We start from the raw sequence: 25,643 nt of genomic DNA, 5'->3' as shown, positions 1-25,643 counted from the left end.
CCACATCACCCACCACATTCCCCTATGGGGTTGGACCCCTGGAATCAGGGCCACCAGAGCACAAATGAAAAAACTACCTACTCAAGGAACACAATCCCATGAAGATCTCAATAGCCAGAGAAGTGCAATAGAATTTAAAAAAAAAAAAAAAAAAGCTTTGTGATTAAGCACCACCTACTGGAAAATCATGAAAGACCTCTTTGTATTAATCTGCTAGAGAAGTGCCACTCATACATAGATGCCTAGACAGAGATGGGATCCATCAAATACTATGAATAACCAAGGGAGCAGGACAGCTCAGAAAGAAAATGAAAAATCTCCAGAAGAAAAATTCAAGGACATGAAAATATGTGCTATAAATGACAGAGAATTGAAGATAACAGTTCTGAATATACTCCAAGAGATGCATAGAGGCACACACACAGATACACAGAGGTAATTTAATGAGCTCAGAAAACAAATCAATGAAAAAAAAATACTTTACCAATGAAGGAGGTTGAAACTTTAAAAATTAAACAGAAATTCTGGAGATGAAGAACTCAATAAAAGAGATCAAGAATGAACCATCAAGCACAGGAAGTACAGCAAACCAAATGGAGGAAAGAATCAGTGATATAAAAGTTAGAAATCTAGAAATGACATAGAGTGAAAAAGAGAGAGACTTGAACATAAGATAAAAAGGCAGAACTATACAAGAACTAATTGACTCCATCAGAAAGAACAATATAAGTATAACAAGCACACCAGAAGGGAACAGGGAGCTTATTCAAACAAATAGTTGATGAGAACATCCCAAACCTATGGAAAGAGCTAAATCCTTGAATTCAAGAAACAAACAGAATACCTAATTACCTCAATCCAAAAAGGCCTTCCCCAAGGCACATTTTATTAAAACTGTCAAAAATTAATGACAAAGAATTCTCAAGGCAGCCAGGGAAAAGAAGAAAGTAATCTATAATGGAAAGCCCAGTAGATTATCATTGGACATCTCAGCAAACCTCTACAAGCTAGGAGAGTGGAAACAGATATTCAAACTACTAAAAGAAATTACCAGCCAAGAATAATATATCCAGAAAAATTATTATTTTAGATATTAAAGAGGAGTACAAAGGGGGACCACCCAAAAATGGAATTATCTTCTGGAGGGCAGGACCCTTGTAGTATAGATTTCCCCCACTAGGAGAGTGTTCTAGAAACCCATTTGTATCAGTGTACGAGCTGGCATTGTTATGGGAGTCAGCATTTGGCTTCAGTGAATTCTTTTGAAGGCTCAACACATTTCCACAATTCATAATGGGTGATTTACAAAAGTACCTGCCCACACAACACTGAGTGTTCAGCAGTTTTTGACAAAAACCAGCATGAACCCCATACCCTACCCTTCCTATGCACCCAGTCTCCCCCCAAGTGAATTTTTTTGTTTCCCTGGATGAAAAAAGCCCTCAAAGAGAAATATTTTACTGATGTGGAAGAGGTCAAACAGAAAATGGTAGAAGCACTAAAAGGCATCAAAATCAGTGAGTTCAAAAAATGTTTGACCAGTGGAAAAAATATGTCAATAGATGCATTGCATCAAAAGGAGAATATTTTAAGGTGACTGAAATTTAAACATGTAAGAACAAGTACACAATTTTTAATAAATTTTGGGATTTGGGGGCCCTTCCTTGTATATATACCCAATCAAAAAGCACTCAAATATATAAAGGAGCTACTAATAGAACTAAAGGGAGAAACTGATAAAAAAAAAACACAATCATAGTTGGAGAGCTAAGTACTCTTGAAAGCTCTAGACAGATTATCTAAACAGAAAATCAATAAAGAAATATTGGCCTTAAATGACACTTTAGATCAGATCAGCATAATTGACATTTACAGAGCCTTTCATCCCAGAATATCAAATTGTACATTCTTTTCCAGAGCACATTGAATATTTTCAAAGATAGACCGTTTGCTGAGTCACAAAACTGGTCTCTAACAAATTCAAGAAGATCAAAATCATACCAAGCATATACTCTGATAACAATGCTTTGTAATTAGAAATCAACTGTAAACAACAAGTAAAGAAACCCACAAATTTGTGACTAAAAAAACATACTACTAAGAAAGTCTAGGTCAAAGAACAAGTGAAAGTTGAGATCAAAAGAAATGTAGAGACAGGTGAGAATGACAATACAATATATTAAAACTTCTGGGAGGTGAGAAACTGAAGATGGCAGAGGAGTGAGGGGAAGTCACACTGACCTTCTCCCAGGACCAACCTGGAATTACAACTAAATTCTGGAGAAATCACCTGGAACAAACAAACAACTGAACAATAGAAAGAGAGGAAGCTTATAACCTCAGAGACAAAAGGATCAGCTTTAGTATAATCTAACTGGTAAGAAGTGTGATAGAGACTTAAGAAGACAAGCAGGGCACCCACAGTGGTAGCACTAGAAAGATATGGAAAGGGCCAGTGGAATCCTCCTGAGAAGAATGGGATCTAAACCAAAAGCAGGGATCTCTAGCCTACCGCACCAGAGCCCAAAAAGTACACAGATAATAGCCAGCTGCAAAAAGTGGCAGTGTTGCTTTCTGCCACAGACAGGTAGATGGAGACTCAAAGAGCCGTTTAAAAGGGCCAATTCATAAATTTTTATTTGCAGCCACTTACCCTGGACTCCAGAAAAAGCTGGGGCAGAGTGAGCTAGAGATGCCTGAGCAGAGACTGGAGAAGGAGGTTTTGGGGAGAGATCTGAGAGAGTAGCCAGCAGGATCCTGGTGCTGACTCATTCCCCCATACGGCAGGAGCCATCTATGTCAGGCAGAGACCGCTCACCCTGAGTGGCAGCAGCATCAGAAAACCCAATAGCACCGTCCCCAGGTGGGATTCTTCCCTGCCCTTTCCAGTCTAAGCTGCCTGCTGAGTGCAGACTGGCAGCCACATATAGTAGATCCCTGGCTAACGGGGGACAGGGTGCACTGGAGACACTGGAGGAGAGACTGGGGACAGAGGCTTTGGGGAGAGAACAGATAGAGTAGCCAGTGGGATCCCGATGCTGACTCATCCCCCATATAGCAGCAGCGACCTTGCTCAGGCAGAGGCCACTCCCCTGAGTAGCAGCATAAGAGGACCCAATAACTCTGCCCAGAGGAGGGACTCTGCCCTGCCCTGAGCTGTCTAAGCTGGCCTGCTGAGTGCAGAGTGACAAGAGTAACAGCTGAAGGAGACAGCCACAAAGAGTAGATTCCTGGAAGTCCTGAGTAGACTGCCTAAAAGTCAGACAGGGTCAACATCTGAAATCATCAGAGGCATATCCAGAAAGTAAAAACAGCAGTCTCCTATCTTAGAAGTTCACACCACAGAGATAAGAAATCAAGACAGATCGATTTAAGAAGCAGAAGCAAAAAAGGAGAGTCTCATAAATAATGGGAAGATAAAAAATACCCCACAGTCAGAGAGAAAGGAGGAATCCACAGAACGAGAACTAAATGAAATAGAGGCAAGTAAATTATCATATGGTGAGTTCCAAACAACGGTTCTAAGGAAGCTCAATGAGCTCAGTGAACTCAGAGAGAATTACAAATAACTACAAATATGATGAACTTACTGCAAACTATAACAGCATGAAAAAGGACATAGAAACTATGAAAAAGAGGCAAGAAGAAATGAAGAATACAATTTCTGAATTGAAGAACACAGAAGAAGGAATCAAAAGCAGGCTAGATGAAGCACAGGATCAAATCAGCGAGCTGGAGGAGAAGGTAGAAAAAAGTTCCCAGAAAGAGCAAGAAAATGAATAAAGACTCAGAAAGAAGGAAGAGGCATTGAGGGAAATGTAGAAAAACTTGAAACATAATAATATCCATATAACAGAGATACCAGAAGGAGAAGAGGATAAGGAGGGGATAGAGAACCTGTTTGAAAAGGTAATGATGGAAAACTTCCCTAATTGGAGGAGATAAAAAGTCACACAAGTCCAGGAAGCACAGAGGCTTCCATTTAAGAGGAACCCCATGAGGCCCACTCCAAGACACATCATAATTAAAATGGCAAATATTAAAGACAAACAGAGAATCCTAAAAGCAGCAAGGGAGAAAGATGTGGTAACATACAAAGGAGCCCCAATAAGGCTAGCAGCTGACTTCTCAACGGAAACACTGCAAGCCAGAAGAGAGTGGCAGGAAATATTCCAAGTAATGAAAAACAAAGGCTTACGGCCAAAACTGCTCTACCCAGCAAAGCTCTCAATTCAAATGGAAGGTGAAATAAGGAGTTTCCTATACAAAAGAAGGCTAAAAGAATACATCTCCATCAAACCAGCACTGCAAAATATGCTAAAGGAACTACTTTAAGATGAAGAAAAAGAGTCTATGAATACCCAGTTCCTTTCATAGTCACCAATACTTGATATTGCCAATATTTTTAATATTTATTAATCTGTGATAATGATGTGTTAGTTTACTTTATTTGTTGAAACTAAATCTGTTTTTGTATATTCCTTGCCTATTTCTATTATTTTTAAAAAGCTTTAAATGACTTTTTGGTATTCTTTATCCATTTATCGATGTAAAGTTTATAGAATTTTTCCCCCCCAAAAAACAACTCCTAACCCTTTTATAGTTGTGTGGCAAATACTTTCGCATTCTATTACTTGTCCTTTAACTTTTTTATATGCATATTATTATTTAGTCTTAAATGTTTAATATAGTCATATTGTCAATATTTTACTTTATAGCTTCTGGGTTTGAATATTTTACTTAAGGGTAAGAAAAATATTAGTTTGTATTTTCTCTTAAAACTCCTTGGATCCTACATATTGATTTTTAACTTGCCTGAATATTTCTTGTAGAATGTGTGAAATTGGGCTCTATATTTGTTTTATTTCATCCTTGCACCTTATTTGCTAAATAAGCCTTATTTTACCCACTGATTAGAAATATCAACTTAATCATATATTATATTGTTAGATAGATATATATGTTTGTCTCTAAAATGCTCATTATATTTCATTGATGTACTTGATTATTTCTCTGCTTGTGTCATGTTGTTTTATGCTGAGAATTTATAATGATTTTAGTATTTTTAATATTTTATAATTAACTTTGATATTTAAAAAAAGTCAATTTACGTTAGAAAGAAGAAAGAAAGAAAGAGAAAGAAAGAAATAAAAGAAAAGAAAGAAAGAAAAGAAAAGAAAGAAAGAAAGAAAGAAAGAAAGAAAGAAAGAAAGAAAGAAAGAAAAGAAAGAAAGATAGAACTCCTGCCTGTTATGATAACATGGAGGGAACTGGAGAATATTATGCTAAGTGAAACAAGCCAGTTGGTGAAAGACAAATACCATATGATCTCACCTAGTAAGTAGACTCTACTCAACAAAATGAACTAACAAACAAAATAAAACACAGGCATGGAATCATGGAGCAGACTGAAAGTGACAAGAGGAGTTAGAGAAGGAGGACAATGGCAGAAAGAAGGAGAAAGGACTCTACAGAGAACATGTATGAATGACCCATGGACATGGATGGCGGAGTGGGAATTGACTGTGGGAGAGGGGTTGGGAGTAGGATGGGTAGGGGGGGTAAGTGGGAAGAATTGAGACAACTATAATAGAATAAACATGATTTAAAAATTTTAAAAAATTCTGGGATGCAATGAAAGTAACAAGAGGAAACTTTATTTTATTGTAGACCTATTTCAAGAAACAAGAGCATTTCCAATTAAATAATCTAACATTACTTCTTAAAGAACTAGAAAAAGAAGAACAAAAACAACCCAAAATCAGCAGGGGAAAGGAAATAATAAAAATTAGAGCAGAATTGAATAGCATGGAGAATAAAAGACTATACAAAAATTAACACAACAAAGCTGGTTCTTTGAAAATATTAATAAAATTGACAAACCCCTGGCTAGACAAACTAAGGAAAAAAGAAAAAAAGACTCATATAAACAAAATTAAGAAGTGGAAGAGAAGTCACTACAATCATCACATATATACGAAGGATCATACTAGAATACTATAAAAGACTATAAACCACTTAATTCAATAACCTAGAAGAAATGGATAAGCTCCTATAAATATATAACCTTCCTAGAATGAATAATAATGAGCTAGAAAATATAAATAGAGAGTCTTCAAGATGGCAGAGGACTGAATGGAAGTCACACTGACCTCCCAGGCAAACCTAGAATTACAACTAAACTGTGGAAAAATCGCCTGGAACAAACAAGTGAACACTAGTGAGAGAGGAGCCTTGTAACCTTGGACAGACAGAAAAATCAGCTTTAACACAACCTGACTGGTGAAGACTGTGGAAGGGACTCAGGAAGGCTGGCTTGGCACTCATGAGCAGCAATGCCAGATGGATATTTAAATGGTTAGTTGGATCACCCTGAGAAGAGTGAGGTCTGAACCATAAGAGGGGATCCTCAGCCTATAACACCAGAGCCCAAAAAATGCACAGATAACAGCTAGCTGTGAAAAGCAGCAGGGTTGTCCTCTGCCAGAGATGGCGTCTGAAGATGCAAAGAGACATTTAAAGGAACAATGCATAAATTTTTATTTGCAGCCACTTACCCTGATCTCTTACAAAAGCAGAGGAAGAGTGGGCTACAGAGGCCTAAGGAGAGGCTGGAGAAGGAAGCTTTGGGGAGAGACTGAGAGAGCACCTGGGAGGATCTTGGTGCTGACACTTTCCCCATATGGCAGCAGCCATCTTGCTCAGGAAACCACTCACCTGAGTGGCAACACTGTGAGAAGAAACAATAATCCCGCCCCCAGGAGGGACTCTGTCCTGGCCTTATGGTGCTTAAGCCTGACTGCTGAGAGCAGAGTGACTAGATTAACCACTGAAGGAGCAGCCCCAAGTAGATTCCTGGAAGTAGCAAACAGATTGCCTAAGGTCATACGGGGTCAACATCTGACATTATCAGAGGCAGATCCAAAAAGAAAAAACAGCGATAAATACTAGAGGCTACTGAGACTGAAATCCACTGTGGTTTTCTCCATGATTTGCGATATTTTCTTTACTACATAGTTTTTTAACATCCATTTCAGGTCTAGCAAGTTTGTGCCTATTAAGTCATTAGATTTTATACTAATAGTTTATTTCTCTCCCTTCTTATAATAGTCAATCTCTTTACAGCCTTATTAATACAGGTTCATTTGTTGTTGATAGTGGGATTGCAGGAGAGAGTTATTTTTGTGGATGTGGGTTTGTTTCCTGGGATTTCTGATTTTGCTCTGGCAGCATAAAAACACACAAGACATGGTAGGCAGAGTGACCCTCAATCAGCCAGCTGGAGGGTATGACCCAACAAAAAATGATGAAACAACTATCAAAACCTAATTACTTCCACAGAGCCAACATAAATGGCACAAAAGGCCTCCAAAGAGCAGCAGGTTCAGGAGATCAAGGAGATCACAGGACATCTACCATAGAAGTTCACACCAAAAAGTCAAGAAGTCAAGATAGAACAATTTAAGAAGCAGAAGCAAAAAAGAAAAGTTTCACAAATAATGGGAAGACAAAAAAAAAAAAAATACCCCAATCAAAGGGAAAGGAAGAATTCCCAGAAAGAGAAACAAATGGAATAGAGGCAAATAAACTATTAGATACTGAGTTCAAAACAATTGTTCTAAGGAAGCTGAATAAGCTCAGTGAGTTCAGAAAGAATTCCAAACTCTATAAGGAAACTATGAGGTATTTACTGCAAGTTATATCAGGATGAAAAAGGACATAGAAACTATGAAGAAGAGGCAAGAGGAAATGAAGAACACAATTTCTGAATTGAAGAACACAGTACAAGGAACCAAAAGCAGCCTAGATGAAGCAGAGGATCAAATTAGTGAGCTGGAGGACAAAGTAGAAAGAAGTTCCCTAAAAGAGCAAGAAAATGAAAAAAAGATTCAAAAAGAATAAAGAAGCATTTAGGGAAATACTGGACAACTTGAAACATAATAATATCCATATAATAGGGGTACAGGAAGAAGAAGAGGAGCAAGCAATAGAGAACCTGTTTGAAAAGTTAATGATGGAAAACTTCTCTAATTGGAGGAGAGAAAAAGTCACACAAGTCCAGGAAGCACAGAGGGTCCCATTCAAGAGGAACCCAATGAGGCTCGCTCCAAGACACATCACCATTAAAATGGCAAATATCAAAGACAAAGAGAGAATCCTAAAGGCAGCAAGAGAGAAACAGGTAGTAACACACAAGTGGTCAATGATACAGCTAAAGGCTGACTTCTCAACAGAAACATTACAAGCCAGAAGGGAGTGGCAAGAAATTTTCCAAGTCCTGAAGAGCAAAGGCCTGCAACCAAAACTGCTCTACCAAGCAATGCTCTCAATTAAAATGGAAGGTGAAATAAGGAGTTTCCCAGACAAAAGAGGGTTAAAAGAATACACATCCACCAAACCAGCATTGCAAGATATGCTAAAAGGACTGCTTTAAGAAGATGAAGAAAAAGAGTGAGAAAGAGAGGAACACAGGTACAAAGGGAAAAAATGAATAAATACCTATCAATAATTAGTTTAAATGTAAATGGATTAAATGCTCCAATCAAAATACATAGAGTAGCTGAATGAATAAGAAAACATGAGCCACACAAAGCTGCCTACAAGAGACCCACCTCAGAACAAAGGACCTACATAGACTGAAAGTAATGGGATAGAAAAAAAAATATTCCTAACAAATGGACAAATTTGCCAGGGTAGTAATACTTATATCAGACAAAATAGATTTCGAAACAAAGACCACAAAAAGAGACCCAGAAGGACATTTCATAATACTCAAAGGAAGAATTGATCAAGAAGACATAAACATTAAGAAACCTATATGCACCCAACACAGGAGCACCCAGACATATGTGGAAAATCTTGAAGAACTTCAAGAAAGATATAGACAACAACACAATGATAGCAGGTTATTTTAACACCTCACTGTCTACAATGGAGAAACCTCCAAACAAAATAACAAGGATATTGTGAAACCAAATGATGCATTTATCAAATGGACTTAATTGATATATATAGAACATTTTATCCTAAAGAAACAAAATACACATTCTTTTTCAATTCACATAGAACTTTTTCTAAAATTGACCACTTGATAAGACACAAAACAAGTTACAACAAATTCAAGAAAATTGAAATCATAACAAGCAGTTTCTCAGACCATAAGGGCCTGAAAAAAGAAACCAATCTCAAGAAAAAACTCAAAAACGTTCTAACTCATGGAAACTGAATAGCATGCTATTAAACAATGAATGGGTCAATAATGAGATCAAAGAAGAAATAAAAGCATTTATGGAAACAAATGAAAACAAAAATACAACAGTCCAAAACCTATGGGACACAGTGAAGTCAGTCCTCAGAGGGAAGTTCATAGTAATACAGGTCTACCTAAAAAAAAAATAGAAGCATTTCAAATAAATGACCTAACCCTCCAGCATCAATGGCTGGAGAAACAACAACAAACAAAGCCCAGAGCAAGTAGAAGGAAGGAAATAATCAAGATCAAAGCAGAATTGAATGACATAGACTAAAAGAACAGTTCAAAGGATCAACCAATCCAGGAGCTGATTCTTTGAAAAGATAAACAAAACTAACAAACCTTTAAGCAGACTCATAGAGAAAAAAAGGGAGAGGATACAAATAAATAATATCAAAAATGAAAGAGGAGAAATAACTGATACCACAGAAATACAAAGGATTGTAAGAAATTACTATGAACCATTATATAACAAGAAATTAGAAAACCTGGGTGAAATGGACAAATTTCTAGAAATATATAACCTTCCAGTACTGAATGAAAAAGAAGCAGAAAACCTTAACAGACCAATAACAGCTGGTGAGATTAAAGCAGTAACGAAAACACTCACATCAAACAAGAGCCATGGACAAAATGGTTTCACAGGATAATTTTACAAAACCTTTAAGGAAGATTTCATCCCTATACTTCTCAGATATTCAAAAAAATCCGAAAAGAAGGAAGACTCCTAAACTCTTTCAATTAGGCCAGCGTCATCCTAATCCCAAAACCAGATAAAAACACAACAGAGAAAGAAAACTATAGGCCAATATCTCTTAAGAACATAGGTGCTAAAATCCTCAATCAAATATTGGCAAACCACATCCAGAAATACGTTAAAAAGATCATCTGCCATGATCAAGTGGGATTCATCCCAGGAATGCAAGGATAGTTCAATATTCACATATCAATAAACATAATACATCACATAAACAAAAAAAAAAGACAAAAATCACATGATCATATCAATAGATGCGGGAAAAAAACATTTGATAAGGTACAGCATCCATTTATGATAAAAACACTCAGAAAAATGGGAATAGATGAAGAATACCTCAAAATAATAAAGGCAATATATTAAAAACCTACAGCCAACATAATGGTCAACCGGCGAAAACTAAAAGCTTTCCCACTAAGTCAGGAATAAGACAACATTCACCACTTTTATTCAACATAGTATTGGAAGTCCTAGCCACAGAGATCAGACAAGAAAAAGAAATAAAAGGCATCCAAATTGGAAAGGAGGAAGTAAAACAGTCCTTTTTTGCAGATGACATGATAGTGCACATAGAGGATCTTATAGACTCCACAAAACACTACCTGACTTAATCAGTGAATTTGACAAAATAGTGGGATACACAGTCAATATTCAGAAATCGAAGACATTTTTGTATGCCAACAATGAAATAGAAGAAGCAGAAATCAGGGGAAAAAATCCCATTTGTTAAAGCAACAAGAAAAATAAAGTACCTAGGAATAAACATAACCAAGGAGGTAAAAGACCTTCATGCAGTAAACTATACAACACTGAAGAAAGAAATTAAGGAAGACACAAATAAATGGAAGCATATACCATGTTCATGGGTTGGAAGAATTAACATCATCAAAATGTCCATACTACCCAAAGCAATTGATAGATTCAATGCAATCCCTATTAAAATACCAACTATGTATTCCACAGATATAGAACAAACAGTTAAAATTTTGTATGGAACTATAACTTACCCTGAATAGCCTCAGTAATTTTGAGAAAAAAAAACAAAGTCAGAGGGATCACAATACCTGACATCAAACTATATAACAAGGCCACTGTAATCAAAACAGTCTGACACTGACATGAGAAGATACATAGATCAATGGAACAGAATAGAGAGTCCGGAAATAAACCTATGTCTCTTAATATTTTACAAAGGGGGTAGAAGCATAATATTTGACAAATAATATTAATATTATTTGGTCAATTAATATTTGACAAATGGGGCAGAAGCATAAAATGGAGTAAAAATAGCCTCTTCAACAAATGATGTTGGGAGAGCTGGACAGCTACATGCAAAAAAAAGAGATTCGACCACCACCTTACACCATACACAACAATAAACTCAAGATATATAAGAGACTCAAATATAAGTCCTAGAGGAGAACAAAGGCAGGAAATTCTCAGATATTCCATGCAGCAATATTTTTAACAATATGTCCCCCAGAGCAAGGGACATAAAGAAAATAATAAACAAATTGGGCTTCATCAAAATAAGAAGTTTCTGCACAGCTAAAGAAAACATCAGCAAAATGAAAAGGGAACCAACCATATGGGAAAATATATTTGCCCATGATACCTCGGACATGGGGTTGATATCCAAAATATATAAAGAGCTCAAGTGACTCCACTCCAGGAAGACAAATAATCCAATTAAAAAATGGGCAAACTACCTGAACAGATATTTCTCCAAGGAGGACATACACGTGGCCCAGAGACATATGAGAGGATGCTCAACATCATTAGCCATCAGAGAAATGCAAATGAAAACTACAATGAGATATCACTTCAAACTTGCCTGAATGACCATCACAAACAGTTCAACAAATAACAAGTGCTGGCAAGGTTGTTGACAAAATAGAATCCTAGTACACTCTTGTTTGGGTTGTAGACTGGTGCAGCCACTGTGGAATTTTCAAAATGCTAAAAATGAAACTAGTTTTTGATACAGACATTCCACTGCTGAGACTACCCTGAGAATTCTGAAACACCAATTCAAAAGAACCTATGCACCCCACTGTTCATAGCAGCACGATTTATAATAGTCAAGTGCTGGAATCAACCTAAGTGCTCATCAATAAATAAGTGGATCAAAAACCTACAGGACATTTACACAATGGAATGCTATGCAGCAGAAAAAAAAGAAAGATCTAGTACCCTACGCGACAGCATAGATAGAACTGGAAAGCATTATGCTAAGTGAAATAACCCAGGGCATGAAAGACAAATACCATAAGATTTCACCTCTAAGTGAAACCTAATCAACAAAACAAACAAGCAAGGAAATTATAACCAACAACAATGAAAGGAAAAACAAACTGACAGTTATAAGAGGGGAGGAGAAAGAGGAGTAACAGGGAAAAGAATGAGAAGGGCCAAGAAGGAACATGTATAAAGGACCCGTGGACAAAGTCAAAGTGGGGAGGGATTGAGGGTGGGATTTGGGAGTGGGTAGGGTAGGGGAAAGTGTTGGTGAGAAAATGGAGACAAATGTATTTAAACAAGGAAAAACATGTGAAAAAAATAAATAAACAAAAATGATGCATGCCCCTGAAAAAAGAAAATCTAAACAGACTGATCAACAGTGAGGAAATTGAAACAACCTTCAAAAACCTTTCAAAATACAACTCTCCAGGACCAGATGGCTTCACTAGTGACTTCTACTCAACATTCAAAGGAGATTTGATACCACCTATCCTTCTCAAACTCATCTAAAAAACTGAAGAGACAATACTTTCTTATACATTTTATGAGGCTAACTTAACCCTTATACTAAAACCTGACAAGTATAACAGAAAAGACAAAATCTACAGACCAATATATCTGATGAATACAGTTGCAATTTTTTAAAAAAATACTAACAAATTAAATACAACAATACACAAAAAAACAATATATCATAATTAGGTGGGGTTCAGTCCAAGGGCAAAAGTATATTTCAACATACATCACGACCAATGTTATGTATGTTGAACTTATTAGGTTTGAAACATAGGTAAGAACCACATGATTTTACTCACACATGAGATATAAAACTGAAACTCATAGACACAGAACATAGGTTGAACCTAAAGGGGTATGTTGACCACATTAACAAATAAAGGGTAAAAATAATATGATCTTATCAATAGATAGAGGAAAAGCATTTGATAAGATACAACATCCATTTATGATTAAAACACTCAATAAAATGGGCATAGAAAGAAAGTACCTCAACATAATAAAAGCCATACATAAAAAACCCTCAACCAATATCATACTCAATGGTGAAAAACAGAAAGCTTTTTCTCTAAAAGTAGGAATAAAACAAGGATGCCCACTCTCATAACTTGTCTTCAACATAGTTCTGGAATTCCTAGCCAGAGAAGTCAAGAAAGAAAGAGAAATAAAAGGCATCCAAACTGGGAATGAAGAAGTAAAGAATATTTTATGAATTTGACTATAAATGCAAGGGAAGCGAAGGCAGAATTAAATGAATGGAACAATATCAAACTAAAAAAACTTCTGCACAACAAAAGTATCCACCAACAAAACAAAAAGTCAACCAACAAAATGGGAGATGATATTTGCAAACAACAGCTCCAACAAGGGGTTAATATCCAAAATATATAAATAACTCATGGATCTCAACACCAAACAATCAATCCAATTAAAAATTGGGCAGAAGACCTGAACAGACACTTCTCCCAAGAAAACATAAAAATGGCCAACAGATACATGAAAAAAATTTCAACTTCAGTAGTGATTAGGGCAATGCAAACCGAAACTACAATAAGATACCACCTCATACCTTTTAGAATAGCTATTATGAACAAAACAAGTAATTAAAAGTGTTGGAGGAGTTGGGGATAAAAAGGAACCCTTATTCACTGCTGTGGGGACATAAACTGGTACAGCCATAATGGAAAACAGTATGGTGGTTTCTAAAAAAAATTAAGAATAGGGTTACCATATGACTCAGCAATCCTTCTTCTGGGGATCTACCCCAAAAATTCAAAAACATTTATTCACAAAGATTTACAACCCCTGTGTTCATTGCAGCATTATTCACAGTGGCCAAGACATGGAGAAAATCAAAGTGTGCTTCGATAGATAATTGGATAAAGATGTGGTAGGTATATATTATGGAATACTACTCAGCCATAAGAAATGACCTTACTGCCATTTGTGATGACCTGGGTGGACCTTGAGAATATTATGCTAAGCAAAACCAATCAGCCAGAAAAAGTTAAGAACCACATGATTTTACTCCTACATGGGATATAAAACTGAAACTCATAGACACAGACAATAGTATGGTTGTTACCATAGGGAAGGTGGTGGGAGTTAGTAAAGGGACTAGGGGGCTACATATATAATGACAGAAGATTGTTTAACTGTGGGTGGTGTACACACAATGCAATAGACAGATAAGGTATCCTAGAAATATACACTTGAAACATATATGATCTTATTAACTAGTGTCACTGCAATAAATTTACTTTAAAAATAAATAAGTCTTAAAATTAAAAAAAGTTAATGGCATGTGAAATTACTGACACCAAAAGAAGAAAAAAAAAACCAGTGTAGGAAAACATGTGAGAAGGAATCATGGGTTTCAAGCTGAGATGGGCTGTTCAAACAGTCTCAGCCTTTGTTAAAAATTAGCTATTCCATCATGATTTATAGAGCATCACAAACTGATATTTTTATTTTACTATTGTCATTTTCTGTTGTACTTGCAAGAATTCTGTGGTCACACTAGAACCCCTCTGGGAGAAGGATGGTTTTTATTTCTTTCAGGATGATTGTGTTGTTGTGTCTGCAGTTTCTAGTGGGATTTACCTAGAATTGGATCTTCTGATCCTGATTCCTGGATAATTAGACTGAAGAGTAACAATATTAGATGCAAGATCCTATACTGATGCTAAGCTCTATTACTGGTGGGGCACTTATGGTAAAATATTTTAAACTATAGTATTATGTTTAAGTTACCTTAAAACATAATGCCATAGAACAACAATAGTTATTATCTTAGAGTTATTGTGGGTATGAAATCAAAGTGCCTCTCTGGTTCAGTGTCTTTAACAAACTTGCAAGAAAGGGGTTGGCTGGGGCTTCCATCATCTCAAGGCTTGACTGAAGGAAGATCTTCCAAACTCATTTCTGTGGCCATTGGCTAGAGATATCAATTCTTTACCACATGAGGCTCTCCATATGGCAGCTCAGCTGCTGCTGGCTTCCCTCAGAGCAAGCAAGAAATAGAGCAAGAAAGGGTAGTCAAACAGAATTTATAATTTTTTATCACCTAATCTTAGAAGTGACGTTCTACCTCTTCTATTCTGTCCTGTTCTATTTCTTATAGACAAGTCAATAAATCTAATCCACATTCAAGGGGAGGGAATGACATAAGAACATGAATAGTAGCATGCTGGGATCCTTGGGGGCTATGTTAGAAGATGCCTAGCACAAAGACACAATACTATACATGCCTGCTTGCTTAGAACCTCTTTACTTTGTTTCTCCCTTTAACCGTGTTCTCGGAAAACAAGGGTTATATCTGTTTTATTTACTATTCTAACAAATGTTGTATTTAATGTTATCAATAAATGTCAAATAAATGAACAGTAAAAGAATAAGTTTTAACAGTGGTTTTGATCATGATTCTTATATAAGTGAACACTTGTGAAATCTTTTATTTAACTCATTGAGACAAGTAAGATCTTATAAACCACTCAGATGAAAACTCAAAGTACCCAATATTTATTGTCAGATAGGGAATGCTGACATGATTTTTACAAATGGGTGCAAAATGGTAAAACTGGTCAATAATCACAGGGTGATAATTAATGGTCTTTCACTGGACACAATTTGCATTCCTATGGACAAAAATTGTTCTCGTTCACAAACAGTTCACAAAAATGTTCACAACAGTTTTCTACAATTAACTTTTATCTCTACAGTATTGTAAAATAATATAGACAAAAGCAAAGGCACAGATAGCCTGAATTGATGAACTAGATAGTGTGCTCACTAAATTTCAAAGTCTTCCAAAATTTTTGCTTACAAATAAATGGTAGAGACTGGGAGAAATTACACCCCAGGAAAAGGCCAGCCAGGAAGATTGTCTTAGCTCTTTTCTTTTCAAATTTATATAAGCAATTAGAACACTTAATTGAGGACTTAACAATTTTTGATTATTAGGGAATTGGATTTTCCAAATGTGTTAGCGTATCTCAGATGGATCTCCAAACCTTCGCAATATGTTTCTATTCCCTTACACATGGTTCTTAATCTTGTGGAATAGAGACTATCTCTGAGAAAGTAAAAGCAAATTATCCTAATGTTTCAGGGGATGATGGAGTAGATAGATTCCAAGATTCCAAGGTTTATGAGATCCAGGGTTCTGTCAAAAATTGCCAAACACAGGTCGACCAACTATATCAAAATCTCTTGTATGCGTGTTTGTGTGTGGAGGGAGGGGGAGACCCACAGGTATACATCCTCATCAAAAATTTTTACTCTTAGACTTTATCCTAGACATACTGAATAAAAACATGCTGAAGTAAGGCCTCGATAATCTTATTTATAAGGTACTTCTCAGATTATTCTATGTGGCCAATTTTTTAATCCACTGGTCTATATCATTTCTCATGGAAGGTATTAATGGTGCTGTGTCTATGACCAAAATGCATTAGCAGAGTTTATGGTGACCTCTGAATCTACTATAGAAAGATTAGAGATAGCTTTCCTTTTGAGTTTCTCCAGGTAAATGTGGAAATAAAGATTTTCTCCTTCTAGGTATTAACAAAGAAAGCTAAATTTTGAGAAAACATGTTATGCCATAAACTTGGTTTTAAAATCATTACAGAAAAAAAGAAACAAAATGACAAGAGGTACAAGCACAAATCTCCTCCTGTATCCTCAAACCATAGATCATGTTATTATAAAATTATTTAATTTTCATAGCCTCAACAAAAAGCCTTTTGTTTTTAGCATCCATCAGTGGAAGCCTCAACAGGTATTTAGAGTGTCCTGCTGGGTTCTCCTGGAATAAGAGAAACACAATTATGTACATTTTTCCTGTCATACATATGTTGCTGAATCATTTCGCTGCAATTGGAAAACTACAACCATTCAAAATTCAAATCAGCATTTATCATCTGTGGTTTTCATTAACAGCATCATGATTCAGACATTTCTGTTGATGAATATTAGTTTTCTTGAGTCTTATATCCACTAGTTTTAATTTTGTAGTCCATAATTGTAACAGATAATTTGATTTATCATATATAAAACATGGAGTGAGAACAGAATTTGCAAATGATTAATCTTAATATCTTTATTTTCTAGGACAGAAGACCAAGAAGCAAAAAGGCAAAATTCATATGTTGAAGTCCTAACTCCTATTACCTCAGAATGTGACTGAGTTTGAGTATAGTCTTTAAACAGATCAATAAATTAAAATGAGGTCATGTAGTTAATTCTATGTAATTGGTGGCCTTATAAAAGGAAATTTGGACATAGACATTATTTTAGTTTGTTTGGGCTACTATAAAAAATACATTGACTGTATAGTTTATAAACAACAGAAATTCCTTTCTCACTGTTCAGGGGATTGGGAAGTCCCAGATCAAGGTGCCAATAGATTTGTTGTCTGGTGAGAAACTACTTCCTCTTTATACACAGTTGACTTTTTGCTGTGTCCTCAATAGTGAAAGAGGCAAAGGTTTTCCAAAGTCTCTTTTAGAAGGGCACTCATCTCATTCACGAGGGCAACACCTTCATGACCTAGTCAAATCCCAAAGGCCCTGCCTCCTAACACCATCATATTGGATATTATGATTTCAGCATATTAATTTTGAGGGGACATGAACATTTAGTCTATAACAGGCATGTACAGAGGGAAGATGTTGTGAACACACAGATAAGGAAAGGGGAGAGGCCTCATAAGAACCAATGTTGTTGACACATTGATCTCAACCTTCTAGCCTCCAGAACCATGAGAAACTAAATTTCTGTTGTTTAAACTATTTAGCTTGGGGCACATTATTATGGCAACACTAGTAAACTAACACAGGAACAAAATTGCACAAGGAAAAAGACCCAATGAGCTTTATTTTTTAAAAAAAGTGTTATTGTTCTATTACAATTGTCTCAATTTTCCCTCCTTTGTCTGACATTGCCCAGCCCACCCCTACCCCGCTCCCACAGTCAATCCCCACGCTATTGTCCATGTCCATGGATCATTCATACATGTTCTTTGACTAGTCCATTCCCCTTCTTTCCTTATGCTCCTCCTGCTCTCCCTGGTCGCTGTCAGTCTGTTTCTTATTTCCATACTCCAGGTTCTATTTTGCTCATTTGTTTGTTTTGTTCATTAGGCTCCTCTTATAGCTGGATCATATGGTATTTGTCTTTCACTGCCTAGCTTGCTTCACTTAACATAATATTCTCCAGTTCTTTCCATGCTGTCATGAAAAGTAGGAGTTCCTTCTTTCTTCTATTGTGTAAATGTACCACATTTTTTTGATCCACTCATTTACTGATTGGCATTTAGGCTGTTTCCAGCACTTGGCCATTGTAAATAGCACCACTATGAACATGGGGGTGCATAAGTTCTTTTGAATTGGTGTTTCAGAATTCATAGAGTATAATCACAGCAGCATAATGGCTGGGTCCAAAGGTGGGTTTCTCTTTAGTTTTTTGAGGAAACTCCACACTGTTTTCCACAGTAGCTGCACCAGTCTGCATTCCCACCAACAATGCACTAGGGTTCCCTTTTCTCCAATCACACCAGAACTTGTATGATTTGCTAATGATGGCCATTCTGACTGCTCTGAAGATGTATCTTATTATAGTTTGCATTTGCATCTCTCTTATGGCTAGTGATGTTGAGCATCCTTTCATATATCTATAAGCCTTCCTTATGTCCTCCTTGGAGAAGTATCGTTTCAGGTCCTTCACCCATTTTTTAATTGAATTGCTTGTCTTCTTGGTGTTGAGTCATATGAGTTCTTTATGTATTTTGGAGATCAAACTGTTGTCTGCAGTATCATTAGGAAAAGTGTTTTCCCATACAGTGGAGCCCTTTTCATATTGCTGATGTTTTCTTTAGCCATGCAGATTTTTCATTTGATTTAGTTCAATTTGTTTGTTTTTTCCTTTATCTCCCTAGCCCTAGGAGATATATCAGCAAAAATATTTCTTCATGGGATATCTGAAATTTAACTGCCTATTTAACTGTTAATTTAACTGTGTATTCCTCTAGGACTTTTACAGTATCACAGCTTATATTTGTCTTTTATCCATTGAGTTTATTCTGGTGTATGGTATAAATCCATGGTCTAGTCTCAATTTTTTGCATATAGCTGTCCAGATATCTTGACACCATTTATGAAAGAGGCTATTTTTATTCCTCTTTATGTTCCTTCTCCCTATGTCAAATATTACTTGATCATAGAAACATGGGTTTATTTCTGGGCTCTCTATTCTGTTCCATTGATGTATCTGTCTGTTCTTCCTCCAGTACCAGACTGGTTTGATTATAGTGGTCTTGTAATATAATTTTATGTCAAGTATTGTGATCCTTTCTTCTTTGTTCTTTTTTCTCAAAATTGCTGATGCAATTTGGGGTCATTTTTGGTTCCATGTACATTTTTGAAATATTTGTTCTAGATCTATTAAATATGCCATTGGTACCTTAATAGGGTTTGCATTGAATCTATAGATTTCTTTGGGTAATATGGACATTTTAATGATGTTAATTCTTCTAATCCGTGAACATAGTATATGCATCCATTTATTTGTATCTTCCTTAATTTCTCTCCTCAGTGCTCTGTAGTCCTCCAAGTTCAGGCCATATATATCCTTGGTTAAGTTTATTCCTAGGTACTTTATTTTTCTTGTAGCTATAGTAAATGGGATATTTCCTCTTAGTTTCTGTTTCTGATATTTCATTGTTGGTGTAAAAACTGCCTTTGATTTCTATTTTCATTTTTGCTTAATCTTTTATCTTCAAATTACAGTTTTTTTAAATTTAATATATAATATTGATTACCCTGTTATAGTTGCCCCATTTTTTCTCCCCTTTATTTCTCTCCCTCCCCACCCCCCACTTAGTTCATGTCCATGGGTTATACATATAACTACTTTGGCTTCTCCATTTCCTATACTATTTTTAACATCGCCTTACCTATTTTGTACATACTATTTATGCTGCTTATTCCCTGTACCTTTTCTTCCACTCATCCCTGGCCTCTGCTCCTCTACTTTACAATTCATGGTTTTTGATCTTCTTTTTCTTAGATAAGTCCCTTTAACATTTCATATTATAAGGGCTTGGTGATGATGAACTCCTTTCAATTGACCTTATGTGGGAAGCACTTTATCTGCTCTTCCATTCTAAATGATAGCTTTGCTGGATAGAGTAATCTTGAATGTAGGTCCTTGTCTCCTAAGACTTTAAAAACTTCTTGCCAGCCCCTTCTTGCCTATAAGGTGTTTTTTGAGAAATCAGCTGATAGTCTTATGGGAACTCCTTTGTAGTAACTGTCTCTGTTTCTCTTGTTGCTTTTAAGATCCTATCCTTACCTTTAATCCTGGGTAACTTAATTATGATGCTCCTTGGTTTGTGCTTCCTTGGGTCCAACTTCTGTAGGACTCTCTGAGCTTCCTGGACTTTCTGGAAATCTATTTCCTTGGCCAGATTGGGGAAGTTCTCCTTCATCATTTTTTTTCAAATAAGTTTTCCATTTCTTGCTCTTCTTCATCTCCTTCCGACACCCCTATGATTCAGATTTTGGAATGTTTAAAGTTGTCCAGGCAGTTCCTAAAACCCTCATTATTTTTTTGAATTCTTGTTTCTTCATTCTGTTCTGGTTGAATGTTTATCTTTTCCTTCTGCTCCCAATTGTTGATTTGAGTCCCAATTTCCTTCCCTTTACTGTTGGTTCCCTGTATATTTTCCTTCATTTCATTTTGAGTAGCCTTCACTTTTTCCTCCATTTTGCGACCATAGTCAACCAATTCAGTGAGCATCCTTGATTACCAGTGTTTTTAACTATGTGTCTGATAGGGTTGGCTACCTATTCATTGCTTAGTTCTATTTTTGAAGCTTAGATCTTTTCTTTCATTTGGGCCATATTTCTTTGTCTCATCACACCTGTTATGTTGGAAGGGATGGAGACATAAGTATTCAACATGGTGGGACAGCCCAGGTTGCTGAGTTGTATACCTATGTGTGGGGCTGGGGTCTGAGAGGGAACAATGCCGCTTGCTTGGCTCTTGGCCGGCTTTCAGTCACTTCCCCTCCTACCCTAAGACAAATTGGGCCCTTCTGGTGCTGATTCCTGAGTGCATGCGTTTGTGTACATTCTAGGACCTCATGGGTCTCTCCAACGGACTCACCTGTGAGGCCGGGAGTTCCTCCTGCTGCTGCAGCCCCCACAGGTTTTTACCTCCAGAGGTTTTGAGGCTCTCTTTTCCCAAACTGGATCACTGGATTGTGCAGTCTGCCTCACTCCCCAGCTGTTCCTCCAGTTTATCCTCAAGCAAATGTGGGACTGCTTTGTTGCCAGCTGCCACCTTGCTGTGTGTCCTCTCCACCCTGGCTGTCCATCTCCGTCCCTCCTACCAGTCTGGATAAATGTTTCTTCTTTAACCCCTTGGTTGTCAGACTTCCATACAGTTCAATTTTCTGGAAGTTCCGGTTATTCTTTGTTTTTAAATTTGTTGTTGTCCTTCTTTTGGTTGTGCGAGAAGGCAAACAATATCTACCTACTCCTCCATCTTGGCCAGGAGTTCTCTGATTTCTAAATATTGACTTTGTACCCTACTATATTGCCAAAATCACTTATTAAGCTGAGTACATCATAAATTTTTTTGGTGGAGAGTATAAGGTTTTTATATGTATATTAATGTGCCATCTGCAAATAATGACAGCTTTATTTCCTCCTTTCCAATTTGAATGCCTTTTATTTCTTTTCTTGTCTGATTGCTGTGGCTAGAACTTCCAATACTGTGTTCAATAACAATGTTGAAAGCAGACACCCTTGTCTTGTTCCTGATTTTAAGGGGAAAGATTTTATTTGTGTTTGCCCTTTGAGTATGATGTTGGCTATAGGTTTTTCATATATGGGCTTTATTGTTTTGAGGTATGCTTCATCTATTCCCACTTTCCTGAGTGTTTTTATCATAAATGGGTGCTGGACTTTATCAAATGCTTTTTCAGCATCTATTGATATAGTGATGTGATTTTTTGTCTTTCATTTTGTTTATGTGGTGTATTATGTTTATTGATTTGTAAATATTGTACCATCCTTGCATCCCTGGGATGAATCCCACTTGATAATGGTGTATGTTCTTTTAATTGTATTGCTGGATCTGGATTGCCAATATTTTATTGAGGATTTTAGCATGTATGTTCATCAGCAATATTGCCCTGTAGATTTCTTTCTTTCTTGTGTCTTTCCCTGGTTTTAGAATTAGTATAATACTGGACTTATAAAAAAAGTTTCAGTGTCTTACCTCTTCCTGAACTTTTTGGAATAGTTTGAGAAGGATAGAAGTTAGTTCTTCTTTAAATGTTTGGTCAAATTCAACTCTGAGGCCATCTGGTCCAGCGTTTTTGTGTCCAGGTTTTTTGATTACTGCTTCAATTTCACTAGTTGTTATGGGTCTATTCAGCCTTTCTGCTTCTTCTTTATCTAGTTTTGGAAGATTGCATTTTTTTAGAAATTTGTCAATTTCACCCAAGTTGTCCAATTCTTGGCATATAGTTTTTCATAGTAATATCTTATTACTTTTGTGGGTTTTTTTGTATCTGCTTTTACTTCTCTTTTGTTTCTGATTTTATTTATTTAGGTCCTCTCTATTTTTTTCTTGATGAATCTGGTTAAAGGCATGTCAATCTTGTTCATCTTATGAAAGAACCAGTTCCTGGATTTATTGATCCTTTGAGTTGTTCTTTTAGTCTCTGTCATTTAGTTCTGCTCTGATCTTAATTATTTCCTTCCTTCCACTGGCTCTGGGCTTTGTTTCTTGTTGTTTTTATAGTTCTTGTAGATGTAGGTTAGGATGTTTATTTGAGTTTTTTAAATCTTCTTTAGATAGACCTGTATTGCAATGAACGTCTCTCTGAAGATTGCCTTCCCTATGTCTCATAGATTTTGGGTTGTTGCGTGTTCATTTTCACTTGTTTTCAGAAACTTTTTGATTTCTTCCTTGATCTTCTTGTTAACCTATTAATTATTTAACAACATGTTATTCAGTTTTCATGCATTTGACTGTTTTCAAGTGTTTTCTATGAGGTTGGTTTATAGTTTCAAGCCATTGTGATCTGAGAATATGCTTGATATGATATAAATTTTCTTGAGTTTGTTGAGGCTTCTTTTATGTCCTACCATCATGTAGCCTATCTTTGAAAATGTTCCCTGTGCATTTGAAAAGAATGCATATTTTGCTTTTTGAGGTGAAAGGTTCTGTATATATCAAGTCTATTTGATCTAGAGTATCTTTCAATGCCACAGTATCCTTGTTGATTCCTGGTTTGGAAGATCTATCCATTGTTGACAACAGGGTGTAAAAATCCCATATGATGAGTGTATTGCTGTTGATATCTTTCCTGAAGTCCTTCAAGATTTTCTTTATATATTTAGGTGCTCCTGTGTTGGGTGCATATATGTTTAGAAGCATTATATCTTCTTGGTGGATTACTCCCTTAAGTGTTATGCAGTGTCATTTTTTTTGTCTTTTTATGGCCTTAGGTTTAAAGTATATTTTGTCTGATATAAGTATTGTTAACACAGCCTTCTTTTTCATGTTCCTTTTCTTGGAATATTTTTTTCATCTCTTCACTTTCAGTCTGTATAGAGCTTTCGTTTTGAGGTGCATATCTTGTAGACAGTATAAATGTGGGTCAAATTTTCTCATCCATTCAGCTACCCTATGTCTTTTGATCAGTGCCATTTACATTTAAGTTTATTATTGATAGGTACCTATTCACTGCTACTTTTCTGTTTTGTACCTGTGTTCTCTCTCTCTCTCTCTCTCACACACACACACACGCACACACGCGTGCACACACACACACTTTTTCTTCATCTTCTTAAAGCAGTCTTTTTAGCATCTCTTACATAGCTAGTTTGGTGGCGATGTATTCTTTTAAGGTTGGTTTTTTTTTTTTGTTATTTATTTATTTATTTATTTTTGTCTAGGAAACTTCTTATTTTGCCTTCGATTTTATATGAGTCTTGTTGGGTTGCAGGACTTTGTTTTTCATTACTTGGAATATTTCTTGCTGTTCCCCTCTGGCTTGTAGTGTTTCTGTTGAAAAATAAGCTGCCAGCTTTATTGGAGCTCTCTTGTGTTACTGGCTGTTTCTCCATTCTGCTTTTAAGATTCTCCTTTTGTCTTTAAATTTTACCCTTTTAATTATAATGTTTCTTGGAGTGGGCCTTTTTGGCTTTATGTTGATTGGGACCCTCTGTGCTACCTGGACTTGCATGACTTTTTCCCTCTTCAAGTTAGGGAATTTTTCTGCTTCTACTTTTTCAAACAGGTTTTCTATCTTTTGCTCCTCTTCTTTTCCTTCTGTTATCATATATATATATATATATATATATATATATATATATATATAAAATTTCATGTTGTCTTACAGATCCCTTAAGCCTTCTTCATTTTTTTGAGTCTTTTTTTCATTTTCTTGCTTTCTCTGAGAGGTTTTGTTTTTCCACCTTGTCCTCCAGCTTGCTGATTCTATCATCTGCTTCAACTAGCTTTCTATTAATTCTTTCCAATGTATTCTTCCTTGCAGATATTGTATTTTTCATTTCCTCCTGGTTCTTATTGATAGCTTCTATGTCCTTTTTTATACTGGTGTAATTCCCAACAAGTTCCATGTAGCTTCCATGGAGTTCCTTGTAGTTCTCACTGAGTTCCTTGGGCATCCTTATAATTATTATTTTGAACTCAGTGATAGTTTTCTTTCCTCAATTTCATTTAACACTCTTTCTGAGGATTCCTCCTTTCCTTTCAGTTGGGGGCTGATTCTTTGTCTCACCATTTTAGGTGACTCTTCTTGTTTGTTTCTGCATATTAGATTGATCTTCTTTGACTCCTTGTCTTTGTGGTGTAAACTTTTGTGGTAGGAGTGCCGTGGTACTCAGTGGTGCAGTCCTCTTGAACTCCTGAGCTGGATGTTCTTGGGGTGCTCTTTATGCCATGTATGTGGGATTTCTGGTTGTAATTGGGTTTTGGTTGTTATTGGGTCATTCTTCAGTTGGTACTTCCCTCCAGCTGGCTGACTGAGAGTTACACCAACTACTCTGTCTTGTATGCTGTTGAACAGGTCCTGCCAGAACAAAACCAAACAATCCAAGAAACAAACCCATAACCACAAAAATAACTCCCACCCACAGCCACACTATCAACAGCATATTAGCAAATATTAATAAATATGTAAAGAGATTGAGATTATTATAAGAAAGGAAAAACAAATATGATATGACTGAGAGAAAAAAATTTTGAGAGGGTTGAGATAGGAGAAATAATAAAATAGGGAATAGAAGCAAGGTGAAGAAAGAAAAAAAAGAAAATATACTGTAAATAAAAAAG

This window comes from Pteronotus mesoamericanus, unplaced genomic scaffold (genome assembly GCF_021234165.1).
Source record: "Pteronotus mesoamericanus isolate MK-2021 breed Mesoamerican mustached bat unplaced genomic scaffold, CSHL_Meso_final scaffold_85, whole genome shotgun sequence".
Taxonomy (NCBI): Eukaryota; Metazoa; Chordata; class Mammalia; order Chiroptera; family Mormoopidae; genus Pteronotus; species Pteronotus mesoamericanus.
The sequence above is the reverse complement of the archived record's forward strand: the minus strand, read 5'-3'. Positions refer to the sequence as shown.